Raw genomic sequence first — 14,770 nt, forward strand, 5'->3', positions numbered from 1 at the left:
AAGTAGATATTGTTATTGTAAAACACCCCTGAAAATCCAAAGAAAATTTCAAGAGGGGCCAAATAAGTAGTGTTGGGGAACAAAGAAATGGCAGAGGAACTGAACAAGTATTTTGCATCAGTCTTCAGGTTGGAAGGCACCAGTAGTAGAACTTTAAGGGAGTCTGAAGCAGAAGTGAGTGTGGTGGCCATCTCAAAGGAGAAGCTGAAGGGTCTGTGTGGAATTTGTACATTCTCCCCATGTCTGCACGGGTCTCCGCCAGGTGCTCTGATTTCCATCCACAGTCCAAAGATGTGCAGGCAAGGTGGATCAACCATGGCAAATGTGAGCTTGCGGGGAAACAGTACAGGGCTGGGTCTCGGTGGGATGTTCTTTGCGGAGATAGAACATAGAACATAGAACATAGAACAGTACAGCACAGAACAGGCCCTTCAGCCCACAATGTTGTGCCGACCATTGATCCTCATGTATGCACCCTCAAATTTCTGTGACCATATACATGTCCAGCAGTCTCTTAAATGACCCCAATGACCTTGCTTCCACAACTGGAAGTGAAAAAACCATGCAGTTATTGGTGATCTTTCAGGAATTACTGGAGTCAGGGTGGGTCCCAAAGGAGTACAAAATGGCAAATATAACGCCCCTGTTTCAAATGGAGGGAGGCAAAAGACAAGAAATTATAGACCTGTTAGCCTGGCGCTGGTCATTAGGTCAGATTTTAGAGTCCATTATTAAGGATGAGGCCGGAGAGTACTTGGAAGTACATGGTAATACTTGGAAATACATGCTAAATTGGGCTGAGAAAACACAACTTTGTCAAGGGAAGGTCTCTGTTAGATTCTTTGAGAATGTAACCAGTGAGTTAAAACAAAAGAGAACCATTGAACTTTATCTGTTTGGATTTCCAGAAAGCCTTTGAGAAGGTCCCACACAGGAGGCTTCAAAATTTAAAAAAATGAGCTTATGGTGTTCGGGAGTAGGTACTGCCACGGACAGAGAATTGGCTAACTGGCGGAATGCACAGAGTGGCAATAAAAGGGTCTTTTTCAGGATGGCAGCCAGCAACTATTGGAGTTCCGCAGTCATCAGAGTTCAGACTACAGCCATTCACATTATACATTAACAATCTGGACAAAGGAACTGATGGTATTGTTGTCCATAGTGGGTTGTTGCTAAGTTTGCAGATGACATTTCGATAGGTGGAAAGGCAGGCAGTGTTGAGGGGGTTGGGAGGTCACAGAGAGTCTTTCGAGAAGTGGCATTACAGGCATAGATTATTTTCTAAATGGGGAAAGGCTTCAGAAATCTGAAGCACAAAGATGCCCCAGTTCAGGATTCTTTTAACATGCAGGTTCAGTTGGCAGTTGGGAAGGCAAATGCAATGTCAGCATTCATTTCAAGACGGCAAAAATACAAGAGCAGAGATGTATTGCTGAGGCTGTGTAAGGCTCTGGTCATACTGCATTTGGAATATTAAGAGCTGTTTTTGGCCATCTATCTAAGGAAGGATGTGCGGGCCTTTGTCAGGGTCTCGCGGAGGTTCTCAAACATAATCCTGGGGATGAAGGGACTGTCATGTGAGGAGTGGCTGAGAACTCTGGGTCTGTACTCGACGGAGTTTAGAAGGACGAAGGGGGTCACACTGAAGGTCAGTCAGGCCTGGATAGAGTGCACACAGAGATGTTGTTTCCACGAGTCGGAGAGACTAGGACCTGAGGGCACAGCCTCAGAGTCAAAGGGACCACCCTTCAGGATGGAGATGAGGAGGAATTTATTCAGTCAGAAAGTTGCGAATCTGTGGAACTCATTGATGTAGAAAGCTGTGGAGGCCAAGTCAGAGTTGATTTCAGGCATAGATAGATATGTTCTTGCTTAGTATGGACAAAGGAGAATGGGATTGAGAATGATAGATCCCACTCAATGGGCTGAATGATCTAATTCTGTTCTTAAATCTTCAGGTCTAAAACACTGGAATGAATCAGTTCAGTGTCATTTTTATTGCACTGCAAGGACAGTATCTCTCCAAAAGACCGAAGAAATTTTCTCACTCTGTTGTTGCAAACCTATTCAATAACTGGCAACAATGCTCCTGTTGTGCCTCTCTCAACCGACGCTAGTTAGTTCTCCACTCAAAGTAACTGGACCATCCCGGTATTACTGGCACTCGTGCCATGTTTGAAGGCTATTGTGGACCAGTAAATTGCTCAGAATCCAGAACTGCCTCGTACCGTTCATAGCATTTGTCCCAGACAGGGCAGGAAAGGGGAAATTAGCACCTTACTTTACAGTTAGGGACCTGGAGGTCCTGGTGGATGGATTGGTGCAGTGCAGAACTGTCCTCTTTCCCAAGGACAAGCACAGGAGGCCACGACACAAGACTCGGCCAGACTGATCCAAGGCTGTCCAATGCCAATGCAGGCTCAACCACCAAAAGAACCATCCAGCAGTGCTGCAAGATCAGTGACCCCTGCTCCAACAGAAGAAGAGCCTCATTGTTCTGTGCTACCTCACATTCACCCTCTCTCTAATTCTGCACCACCCTTCAGCACAGCTCATGTAATACCATTCTCACCAAAGCATTCAATGTCTGTCTTCACTTGCTCTCGCCTACTTGAGGGCCCAAGGCTATTAATCCTCTATGTCTCTGTGCCTCTTGCTCTCACCCAGGAGACCTCACCTCCCTTCCCAAACATACATGAGCACTAACAAATGCACCAGCTCATTTCATCTCACTCAATCCCTCCCTTTGTTTCATCCAGGAAAAACAGCCCACAGTAGGGCAGAAAGAGCCAACACAGGTAGTGAGGTGTCTAACGTTCGACTTCTCACAACCTATGAGGACAGTGTCCTGACGATGGTCATCCTGAGCAGCCAACTGATTGCATCCAAGCCCCTCGAGTGATATCAGACAATGCCCTGGAGTTACCTAGATCTGCTGCCTGAAACTGCCTCCCTTGACTGGAGACCATTCCCCTCGGAACCTGAAGCATGACCATGAGGTTGGAGACAATGCAACGCGTTCTGTGCTTCTGCAGCTGGCACATGCTGCAGGTGTGAGATCAACATATCACGGTGCTGAACGGCAACACACCCACTCCTTTGATTGATGACTGCTGACAAACATGACAAGCTGTCTGGCTTTGTCTCGATGCCAAAAGGTTAATCAATATACTAGCATTATGAGTCTGTGAGATGTGGCAGAGGGGGCAACCCATAAAAAGACAAGGCAAATGAAGACAAGGCAGAGGAGCTGTTAGCATTCATGCAGGGACAAAATGAGAGTGGAGAGCTCAAGCAAGGTGTCCTGATGTGTAACGTGGCCCAATGCACGAATGGGTGCCTGTTCCTGCATATAAAAGTGCCCTGGCAGTAGCACTGCATGAGGGGGGCTGCTGCAATCCAAAATGCAGCAATGAAGTACAGAAGAGTACTGAAAGCAGATGTGAGATGTGCTGAGGCTGGAACATGCCACATGTCAAAACTGTGGAGATGGGGTGCTACTGAAGGGTGTGGCTGCAGATGCTGGTGACTACTACCCAAGTTGGAGGTCCAGAGGAGCATTGAGCAATGTGCAAGCACCACACACCCACTCAGAATTTCATTTCGGTAATTCTGAGAGTCTAGCTTCTGTCTGGCAGGTAGAAAAAGTATTAATGAGGGTGGTACTGAGAAATAATCCATGCCTTTCAGTACTCCCTAGTGTGAATTTCCGCTCAATGTCTGCAATTTTACTGGAAAATGCAACATTTTGGTTTTGACATCCAGAAGGACCTTGAGCGGCAATCAATATGAAGGGTACGCACCTAATGAACAATGTCAAAATTGACAGTCACAATAATGATATAATATTGGAACACATCTCATGCAGACGAAGCTCAATTTAATATAAATGAAATATTGGAGGTGATTAGGGGTGTATAGAAGGACACTGAAAGTTTAACCCCGGACTTTCATCTCCAAGTCCTAGAATTATATCCAGCCCGGACTGAAAGAAAATAAAATTCTCTCCGCTTGCAAGGATTCCCCAATATACTGTCACAGTCCTCATACATTTCCAAGTGAAGTGCATAACATTATTCCTAAATGGAGTTTAGTAAACAATCTGACTGAGATAAGCTGAAGGACAATTAGTCTGGAAAATACCACAATGACACAGTTACAACATAGAACATAGAACATAGAACAGTACAGCACAGAACAGGCCCTCCAGCCCACGATGTTGTGCCGACCATTGATCCTCATGTAAGCACCCTCAAATTTCTGTGACCATATGCATGTCCAGTAGTCTCTTAAATGACCCCAATGACCTTGCTTCCACAACTGCTGCTGGCAACGCATTCCATGCTCTCTCAACTCTCTGTGTAAAGAACCCGCCTCTGACATCCCCTCTATACTTTCCTCCGACCAGCTTAAAACTATGACCCCTCATGTTAGCCTTTTCTGCCCTAGGAAATAGTCTCTGGCTATCAACTCTATCTATGCCGCTCATTATCTTGTATACCTCAATTAGGTCCCCTCTCCTCCTCCTTTTCTCCAATGAAAAGAGTCCGAGCTCAGTCAACCTCTCTTCATAAGATAAGCCCTCCAATCCAGGCAGCATCCTGGTAAACCTCCTCTGAACCCTCTCCAAAGCATCCACATCTTTCCTATAATAGGGCGACCAGAACTGGGCGCATTACTCCAAGTGCGGTCTAACCAAAGTTTTACAGAGCTGCAACAAGATCTCACGACTCTTAAACTCAATCCCCCTGTTAATGAAAGCCAATACACCATATGCTTTCTTAACAACCCTGTCCACTTGGGTGGCCATTTTTAGGGATCTATGTATCTGCACACCAAGATCCCTCTGTTCCTCCACACTGCCAAGAATCCTATCCTTAATCCTGTACTCAGCTTTCAAATTCGACCTTCCAAAATGCATCACCTCGCATTTATCAAGGTTGAACTCCATCTGCCACCTCTCAGCCCATCTCTGCATCCTGTCAATGTCCCGCTGCAGCCAACAACAGCCCTCTATACTGTCAACGACACCTCCTTGCTTCGTGTCATCTGCAAACTTGCTGACCCATGCTTCAATCCCCTCATCCAAGTCATTAATAAAAATTACAAACAGTAGAGGCCCAAGGACCAAGAGGCCTGTGGAACACCACTCACCACTGACTTCCAGGCAGAATATTTTCCTTCTACTACCACTCGCTGTCTTCTGTTGGCCAGCCAATTCTGTATCCAGACAGCTAAGTTCCCCTGTATCCCATTCCTCCTGACCTTCTGAATGAGCCTACCATGGGGAACCTTATCAAATGCCTTGCTGAAGTCCACATACACGACATCCACAGCTCGACCCTCATCAAACTTTTCTAGTCACATCCTCAAAGAACTCGATAAGGTTTGTGAGGCATGACCTGCCCCTCACAAAGCCATTTATTCCTTGACATTAACTGGATGATGTTCATATTGTGTACTTTATACACATCTTTCTCCAGCACTATCATTTGTCACCGTGAAGAGCATTACAATCAGAGTGTCAAGACGTCTACATGATCCTGTACAGATCTGACCAAATGGAATCAAAAGTATATCACTTTCAATTTTATGATTTAAAACAAAAGTCGCTCAAACTTTCAACTACTTTCTCTGTTGAACTAAAATGAAATTAGAACATACTGAAACCTTATGTCATCAATACTCGGATTGATTTTAATCAGTCAACAATCTTCACATTTACTTAACTGATCATGTACATATCAAAATCCAATACGTCGCATGCAGTTTCATGCACCTTAGGACAATCTAAACATACTACATTAAAGTGTAAATCATAGATACGTATCAAAGACGCTCAGCAGCCAGTTCAGACACATGTCGACACAGAGTGACACATTGACCAAGTGATTTTGTTCCAAACCATCATAAATGGTCGTCAAACAGTTGATTACTTCAGTCACATTTCGACGTTGCTCGTTTTGTGTCAATTTGTGTTGATCCAAGACGCGTTGTGCTGTGTGCAACTCCAACAGATCCACTACAAAGGAGGAAGAAAACTAACTTCAATTACAGTTTTAACTTATTGGAGCTATTAAATAAAATTAATTCCTTTATTTGGCCTCGAAATAAATACAAGGATTCACAAAAGTACTCTGGAATGATGGAAACAGGCCATTTCCTTCTCAAATGCAAAATGTCAAATCTAACGAGGGAACCGTCAGTGATGCTGGTCATATTCTGTTGTTTGGTTCAGTAATTTCTGCAGAACAATGGTGGAGGAACAGTAGCTTTCTATGTCATGAAGCCCTCCTTTATATTTATGAAGCAGGACTCACAACAATTTAACCTCAAACATCCATCTCTTTCAACCGATGTTCATTCTCACGACATCCAAATCCAAAGTACAATCTAATTGGCTCTTTACCCGTTTAAAATAGTGGATCTTACAACCCATATTTCACTTCTGGTAATCAGCATTCTTTTAAATCACACTATGCCACAGCTATTAAGTGTGTTAATCACACATTCTTGTTAATTTTAAAAAGGTGCTCTGTTACCTAGGTTTTGAACTAGATTTCTCTTGTAATTTTGCTATTTTGTCATACATATGGTATGTTCTACAGTGTCTACCAAAAACAATTAGTAGTTAACCAAGTATCACTTCAATGTTAGTTCACATGATGCCAACAAAATCTGGCAAACTTCATCAAAACATCAAATGCCAGTCGAACCACTCGAAATATAACAGAACCTCCATAAATAAAATCTAATGGCAATGTGAGGAATGAAGCGCCCAGAGATATGCATTCATGTGACTGAAATCATTGATTTTCTCGGCTTCTAACCCTTCCACAGGCAGCAAGATCCTGGCCCATGAACATTGACTGCTTCAAAAAAATTCCTCTTTACAACCCCTACATCTTTTCCCCAAAACATGAATGCATTGCCTTCTCCTTGTAACATCATCCATCAGCCACGGGAACACAGCCTTTCCACGTTTATTTTACCCCAACTGATCATAATCCTTTATGTTTCATTAACTACTTATTAATCCCCTGTACTCCAATGAAAATAGCATTAGCTAAATTTGTTGATAAAATGTCACATTCCTAAAATACGTTGGGTAAATTTCATCATTATTATTCAATACTACCAAAATTATTACCCTTGAAGTTTAGTCACCAGATTTGGCTGCATCATTCCAGTCCTATTTCAAGGTTCAGGATAACTTCTTTGTTTTAGCACTGCATGAGCTCGATTATACAGCCCCATCCCACAGATACGAAGGTGGGAAGAAACACATAAAATCTGGAGGGCACTGTGTGTATATGTGTGGAAGTTCTGGGGAACTGTCAAGCAGCCTGCCTATCCTTTGGCCTGCTGAGACCAGTTGATGGCAATTTAAGAGATCCCCTCTATTGCCTAAGGAGATAGATGTCAATCAGAAAGACAGTCAGCTTTAGATGCATAATCCAGCCTAGAAAACGTGAGTTGGAAGGGGAACCTCATTCGCAGGCCCCTTGGCCTGATCCTAGGCACTTCACACCCTTAAACTCTCATCCAACCTTTCAACAACCCCTAACAACCCTCGGCCACTCCGTACCTCTCGTCGGGGACCCGCCCTCCAGCCATCAGCAACTTCAGACTCTTCTGAGCTCTAAGTGGCCAGGAGTTTGACAAGGTGGAACTTCCATCCAAGAGGGTGCCTGATGTCCTGCCTCCAGCCATTCAATGCTGCAGGGCAGATGTGAAGAGCATGGGCAGGCTCCTATTTGGCATTTCAACTGGGAGAGACCTGAGCAGGAGCTGGGGCAACAGCACCATGTCGAGTACTATTTATCAGACCAAAACTTCCATATCCTCAGTATTCTCTCCAATGTTCTGCCAATTCAACAGTCAGTGCCCAAGGTTAGTGGGAAACCAGAAATAAGGAAAGATTTCAAAGCTGAGAAATAGAAAAGAAACAGACAATAAGAGCTTATTTGAACAAATGAAGGAAGAGGTCAAAGTGAACGCGGATCCCTTAAAGAATGAAGGCTGCAAAAATAATAATGGGGAATCAGGAAATGGCAAATGAGACAAATAAATACTTTATGTCAGTCTTCACAGCAAAAGGCACAAATACCATCTCAAAAATATTTAGTGAACAAAGAGCAAAAAGCAGACAGGAAATATCACCAGAGAAAAGGCGCTCGGGAAACTAATGGGGCTAAAGGTCGAGAGGTATCCTGGACCTGATGTACTCTGCACTAGGATATTAAAAGATGTAGCCACAGAGATACTGGATGCACTGACAGTCATCTTCCAAATATCCCGGGAATCTGGAACATTTCAAGCAGTAGATGGGAATACTGCCAATATAACAACTTGATATGAAAAGGAAGGATGACAAAAAATAGGCAACCTCTCATTGGGAAAATATTGCAGTCTGTTGTAAAAGCTGCAACAGCAGGTCATGTGGTCTGGCAATACTATGGCTTTAAGAGGTGTATTTTGTCCTGGCTTGTGTTCTTCTCTAAACCAATAAACAACTCGTGAGGCCTTGGGGTTTTATTTTTTGGAAGTTGTAACAACAAAAGCAGCATGCATGAATGGGTAATTTCCAAAGAAGGGTCTCAGCCAAGACATCAGCTTTCCTGCTCCTCTGATGCTGCATGGCCTGTTGTGTTCATCCAGCTCTACACCTTGTTATCTCAGATTCTCCAGCATCAGCAGTTCTTACTATCTCAGTATGAATGGGTCATGTCAGGCTCCCACAGAACCAAGGTTTTTGTTGAGATTTCGACAGTTGTTGAGGTTTGAAGTTGGCTGTGGAAGCTGTTATCTCTCTCTCTCTCTGTGTATGCTAAAAGCAGGGGTTCTCTTTCTGCTACCAGAATCATGTGAGACAATCTGTTTTACTGACTTTGCCTTTGCCAAGATGTGTTTGTGGGATATTATGATATTGGAACAGTTGTTGTTTGGTAGTTAAGTAGTATATTATTCAATTAAGTTTTCCAGTAGAGTTAAACTAATCTTAATTCTTCTTTCTTTTGCTTGCATTTTAACTGGGGGGAAAGTGGTTTTGCTTAAAGCTGAGTGGTGTGCCCAATCGATTTACATCTGGAACACAGCACCTTAGAATTGTCTTTAAATAAAAGTTTGAGTCTATGTTGTCTCCTTGATACCTATGTGTGGGGATTTGATCGAGTCCATAACAGTGGAAGCAGATAATATAATCAAGCAAAGTCAGCATAGCTTCATGGTGGGGAAATTGTGCCTGGCAATTTTTAAAAAATTCTTTGAGTAAGTAACAGACAGGATAGATAAAACAGAACCAGTAGATGTATTGTGTTTAGATTTTAAAATGGCACTTGAAAAAATATCGCCCGAAGTTTACCTAATATAAGAAAAAACACATAATTTTGGGATAGTATATTAGCATGTTTTCAGAATTGGTCAAAGAACAGAAAATAGGCAGTTGGGCTGAAGGGAGAGATAATGGGAACTGCAGATGCTGGAGAATCCAAGACAACAAAGTGTGAAGCTGGACGAACACAACAGGCCAAGTAGCATCTCAGGAGCACAAAAGCTGAAGTTTTGGGCCGAGACCCTTCATCAGAGACGGGGATGGGGAGAGGGTTCTGAAATAAATAGGGAGAGACGGGGAGGCGGACTGAAGATGGATAGAGGAGAAGATAGGTGGAGAAGAGAGTGTAGGTGGGGAGGTGGAGAGGGGATAGGTCAGTCCGGGGAGGACAGACAGGTCATGGAGGCGGGATGAGATAGTAGGTCGGAAATGGAGGTGCGGCTTGAGGTGGGAGGAGGGGTTAGGTGAGAGGAAGAACAGGTTAGGGAGGCGGGGATGAGCTGGGCTGGATTTGGGATGCAGTTGGGGGAGGAGACGAGCTGGGCAGGTTTTGGGATGCAGTGGGGGAGGGGGAGATTTTAAAACTTATGAAGCCCACATTCATACCATTGGGCTGCAGGGTTCCAAAGCGGACTATGAGTTGCTGTTCCTGCAACCTTCGGGTGGCATCATTGTGGCACTGCAGGAAGCCCATGATGGACAGGTTGTCAAAAGAATGGGAGGGGGAGTTAAAATGGTTTGCGACTGGGAGGTGCAATTGTTTATAGAACATAGAACATAACAGCACAGTACAGGCCCTTGGCCCTCGATGTTGTGCCGACCTGTCATACTGATCTGAAGCCCATCTAACCGACACTATTCCATGTACGTCCATATGCTTATCCAATGACGACTGACATGTACCTAAAGTTGGCGAATCTACGACAGTTGCAGGTAAAGCGTTTCATTCCCTCAATACTCTCTGAGAAAACAAACTACCTCTGACATCTGTCCTCTATCTTTCACCCCTCAATTTAAAGCTATGCCCCCTCGTGCTCACCGTCACCATCCCAGGGAAAAGGCTCTCACAGCCACCCTATCTAACCCTCTGATTATCTTATATGTCTCAATTAAGTCACCTCTCAACCTTCTTGTCTCGAAGAAAAACAGCCTCAAGTCCCTCAGCCTTTCCTCGTAAGACCTTCCCTCCATACCAGGCAACATCCTAGTAAATCTCCTCTGCACCCTTTCCAAAGCTTCCACATCCTTCCTGTAATGCGGTGACCAGAACTGTACGCAGTACTCCAAGTGCAGCCACACCAGAGTTTTGTACAGCTGCAGCATGCCATCTTGGTTCCGGAACTTGATCCCTCTATCAATAAAAGCTAAAACACTGTATGCCTTCTTAACAGCCCTGTCAACCTGGGTGGCAACTTTCAAGGATCTGTGTACATGGACACCGAGATCTCTCTGCTCATCTACACTACTAAGAATCTTACCATTAGCCCAGTACTTTGCCTTCTGGTTACTCTTACCAAAGTGCATCACCTCACACTTGTCTGCATTAAACTCCATTTGCCACCTCTCAGCTCAGCTCTGCAGCCTATCTACGTCTCTCTGCAAACTACAGCAACATTCGACACTATCCACAACTCCACCGACCTTAGTGTTGTCTGCAAATTTACGAACCCATCCTTCTACGCCCTCATCCAGGTCATTTAAAAAAAATGACAAACAGCAGTGGACCCAACACCGACCCTTGTGGTACACCACTAGTAACTGGTCTTCAGGATGAACATTTCCCATCAACTCCCACCCTCTGTCTTCTTTCAGCAAGCTAATTTCCGATCCAAACTGCTATGTCTCCCACGATTCCATTCCTCCGCATTTTGTACAAGAGCCTCCTGTGGGGAACCTTATCGAATGCCTTGCTGAAATCCATATACACCACATCAACCGGTTTACTCTCATCTACCTGTTTGGTCACCTTTTCAAAGAACTCAATAAGGTTTGTGAGGCACGAACTTCCCTTCACAAAACCGTGCTGACTATCCCTAATCAGTTTAATCCTTTCCAGATTATTATAAATCCTATCCCTTATAACCTTTTCCAACACTTTACCAACAACTGAAGTAAGGCTCACTGGTCTATAATTACCAGGGTTGTCTCTACTCCCTTTCTTGAACAGGGGAACCACATTTGCAATCCTCCAATCATGTGGCACTATTCCTGTAGACAATGACGAGTTAAAGATCAATGGCAACGGCTCGGCAATCTCCTCCCTGGCTTCCCAGAGGATCCTAGGATAAATCCCATCCGGCCCAGGGGACTTATCTATCTTCACCCTCTGTAGGATTTCTAATACCTCTTCCTTGTGAACCTCAATCCCACCTACTCTAGTAGCCTGTATCTCAGTATTCTCCTCGACAACATTGTCGTTTTCTAGAGTGAATACTGTTGAAAAATATTCATTTCGTGCTTCCCCTATCTCCTCTGACTCCACACACATCTTCCCACTATTATGGTTGATTGGCCCTCATCTTACTCTCGTCATTCTTTTCTCTTTTATCTTATTTATCTTCATGATGTACTTTATGAACAATACCACACTTCCCCAAATCACTTTAAACCATTGGAACCTTAACAACTTGCAGATATCTCCAATTAGCTAACTTCTTCCATTGAAGCACAGCAAGGACCAAGTCCTACAGGGTGAAAATGTTAGAAACAGCAACAAGCGCTGTCCTGCCGAGCCTTATCTAACTTCGTTACTGACCAAACTCCCAGCACCCAGCTCAAAGTTGCACAATTGCTCAAGCTTTGCATTTCAGAGAGTGGCTATTGTAAACATGGAAGATAGGAGCAGGGAGGAGGCCAATTGGCTCTCCGAGTCTGCTCCACCATTCCTTCTGATCATGACTGATCATCCAACTCAATCGCCCAATCCTGCTTTCTCTCCATAACCTTTGATCCCATTCACCCCAAGTGTTATATCTAGCCATGTCTTGAATACGTTCAATGTTTTACCATCAATTACTTCCTTTGGTAATGATTTCCACTGGCTCACCATTCCTTGGGTCAAGAAATACCTCCTCACAAGCATCCTAAATCGTCTATCCTGAATCGTCATACTGTGACCCCTGGTTCTGGACACACCCACCACTGGGAACTGCATCTATCCTGTCCAGTCCTGTTCGAATTTTATAAGTCTCTGTGTGATCCACCTCATTCATTTGAATTCCAGCGAAAACAATCCTAACCGAGTCAATTTCTGATCATACATCAGATCTGCCATCCCCCGAATCAGCCTGATAAACATTCGGTGCACTGATAAACTAAGAGAGTAACAGCATCCTTCTGCAGAAAGGGAGCACAAAACTGCACACACTATATTCTAGGTGCGGCTTCACTAAGGCGCTGTGCAACTGCAAAAACACATTCTGGCTCCTGTACTCAAAACCTCTCGGAATGAAGGCCAACATACCATTTCAGAGATGGTAGGAACTACCATTGCTGGAGAATCTGAGATAACAAGGTGTGGAGCTGGATGAACACAGCTGGCCAAGTGGTATCAGAGGAGCAGGAAAGATGGCGTTTCAGGTTTGGGCCCTTCTTCAGAAATGGGAGAGGGGAAGGGGATTCTGAAATAAATAAAGCGAGAAGGGGAGGTGGATAGAAGATGGATAGAGTAGAAGGTAGGTGGAGAGGAAACAGACAGATCAAAGAGTCAGCGATGGAGCCGGTAAAAGTGAGTGTTGGTGAGGAGTTAAGATGGGGGTTCGTCAGTCAAGGGAAGGCAGACAGGTCAAGGAGGCAGGGATTACGCTGGTAGGTAGGAGGTGGAGTGGGGATTAGACTGAGAGTTTGGGTTAGGGCTAGGTTTAGGGTTAGAGTTACACCCTAACCCCCACCCCACCTCCTACCTACAAGCCTCATCCATGCCTCCTTGACCTGTCCGTCTTCCCTTGACTGGTCAACGCCCTTCCTAACATTTGTCTTTACCAGTCTCTCTCTCTTCACGTGTCTATAGAAACTCTTTGTGTCAGTCTTTATGTTCCCTGTATGCTTACATTTGTACTGCATTTACTCCTTCTTAATCAATCCCTTGGTCCTTCTTTGCTAAATTCGAAATTGCTGCCAATCCTCAAATGTCGTTTACTTGGATCAGATTCTATCGCTAATTTCCTTTGTTAAGTCATGGATTGGCCCTCTTACCCATTTTGCTTTAATGCCAGACAGGATTAAACAGTTGTTGCAGTCCCCCGACGTGTTCCTTAAATGTTTGCCATTGCCTATCCACTGACATCCCTTTAAGCAACTCTTTCCTATCTATCAAGGCTAACTTCATGCCTCATATCTTCAGCTTTCATGATTAAGATACAGCATCCTGGTCTCAAAATCAACTCTCTCACTCTCCATCCTGATTTTGAAAATTCTATCATGTTATGGTCACTCATCTCTAAGAAATCTTGCACGGCTAGATTGGCAATGATTCCCTTCTCATTACATAGAACATAGAACATAGAACAGTACAGCACAGAACAGGCCCTTCAGCCCACAATGTTGTGCCAACCATTGATCCTCAGGTAAGCACCCTCAAATTTCTGTGACCATATGCATGTCCAGCAGTCTCTTAAATGTCTCCAATCACCTTGCTTCCACAACTGCTGCTGGCAACGCATTCCATGCTCTCACAACTCGCTGTGTAAAAAACCCGCCTCTGACATCCCCTCCATACTTTCTTCCAACCAGCTTAAAATTATGACCCCTCATGTTAGCCTTTTCTGCCCTGGGAAATAGTCTCTGGCTATCAACTCTATCTATGCCGCTCATTATCTTGTATACCTCAATTAGGTCCCCTCTCCTCCTCCTTTTCTCCAATGAAAAGAGTCCGAGCTCAGTCAACCTCTCTTCATAAGATAAGCCCTCCAGTCCAGGCAGCATCCTGGTAAACCTCCTCTGAACCCTCTCCAAAGCATCCACATCTTTCCTATAATAGGGCGCCCAGAACTGGGCGAATTATTCCAAGTGCGGTCTAACCAAAGTTTTACAGAGCTGCAACAAGATCTCACGACTCTTAAACTCAATCCCCCTGTTAATGAAAGCCAATACACCATATGCTTTCTTGACAACCCTGTCCACTTGGGTGGCCATTTTAAGGGATCTATGTATCTGCACACCAAGATCCCTCTGTTCCTCCACACTGCCAAGAATCCTATCCTGAATCCTGTACTCAGCTTTCAAATTCGACCTTCCAAAATGCATCACCTCGCATTTATCAAGGTTGAACTCCATCTGCCACCTCTCAGCCCATCTCTGCATCCTGTCAATGTCCCGCTGCAGCCTACAACAGCCCTCTATACTGTCAACGACACCTCCTTGCTTCGTGTCATCTGCAAACTTGCTGACCCATCCTTCAATCCCCTCATCCAAGTCATTAATAAAAATTACAAACAG

The 14,770-nt window shown here is 44.3% G+C and overlaps 1 protein-coding gene across 5 annotated transcripts in view; it reads right to left on the minus strand.

Moving 5' to 3' along the window:
• The window catches only part of LOC132207870 (utrophin-like), a 124,791-nt gene that overhangs the window by 37,844 nt on the left and 72,177 nt on the right, over window positions 1–14,770 (minus strand). For 3 of the 5 annotated variants that reach the window (XR_009443940.1, XR_009443938.1, XR_009443939.1), the window contains exon 3: window positions 5,634–6,022. The exons of the other annotated variants lie outside the window; for them this stretch is intronic. The gene's annotated coding sequence lies outside the window, so the exon portion shown is untranslated. Of the gene's footprint in view, window positions 1–5,633; window positions 6,023–14,770 lie in introns of those variants that run through there. 5 annotated transcript variants of the gene reach the window in all.

The sequence above is a fragment of the Stegostoma tigrinum genome, unplaced genomic scaffold (assembly GCF_030684315.1).
Source record: "Stegostoma tigrinum isolate sSteTig4 unplaced genomic scaffold, sSteTig4.hap1 scaffold_191, whole genome shotgun sequence".
Lineage (NCBI taxonomy): Eukaryota > Metazoa > Chordata > Chondrichthyes > Orectolobiformes > Stegostomatidae > Stegostoma > Stegostoma tigrinum.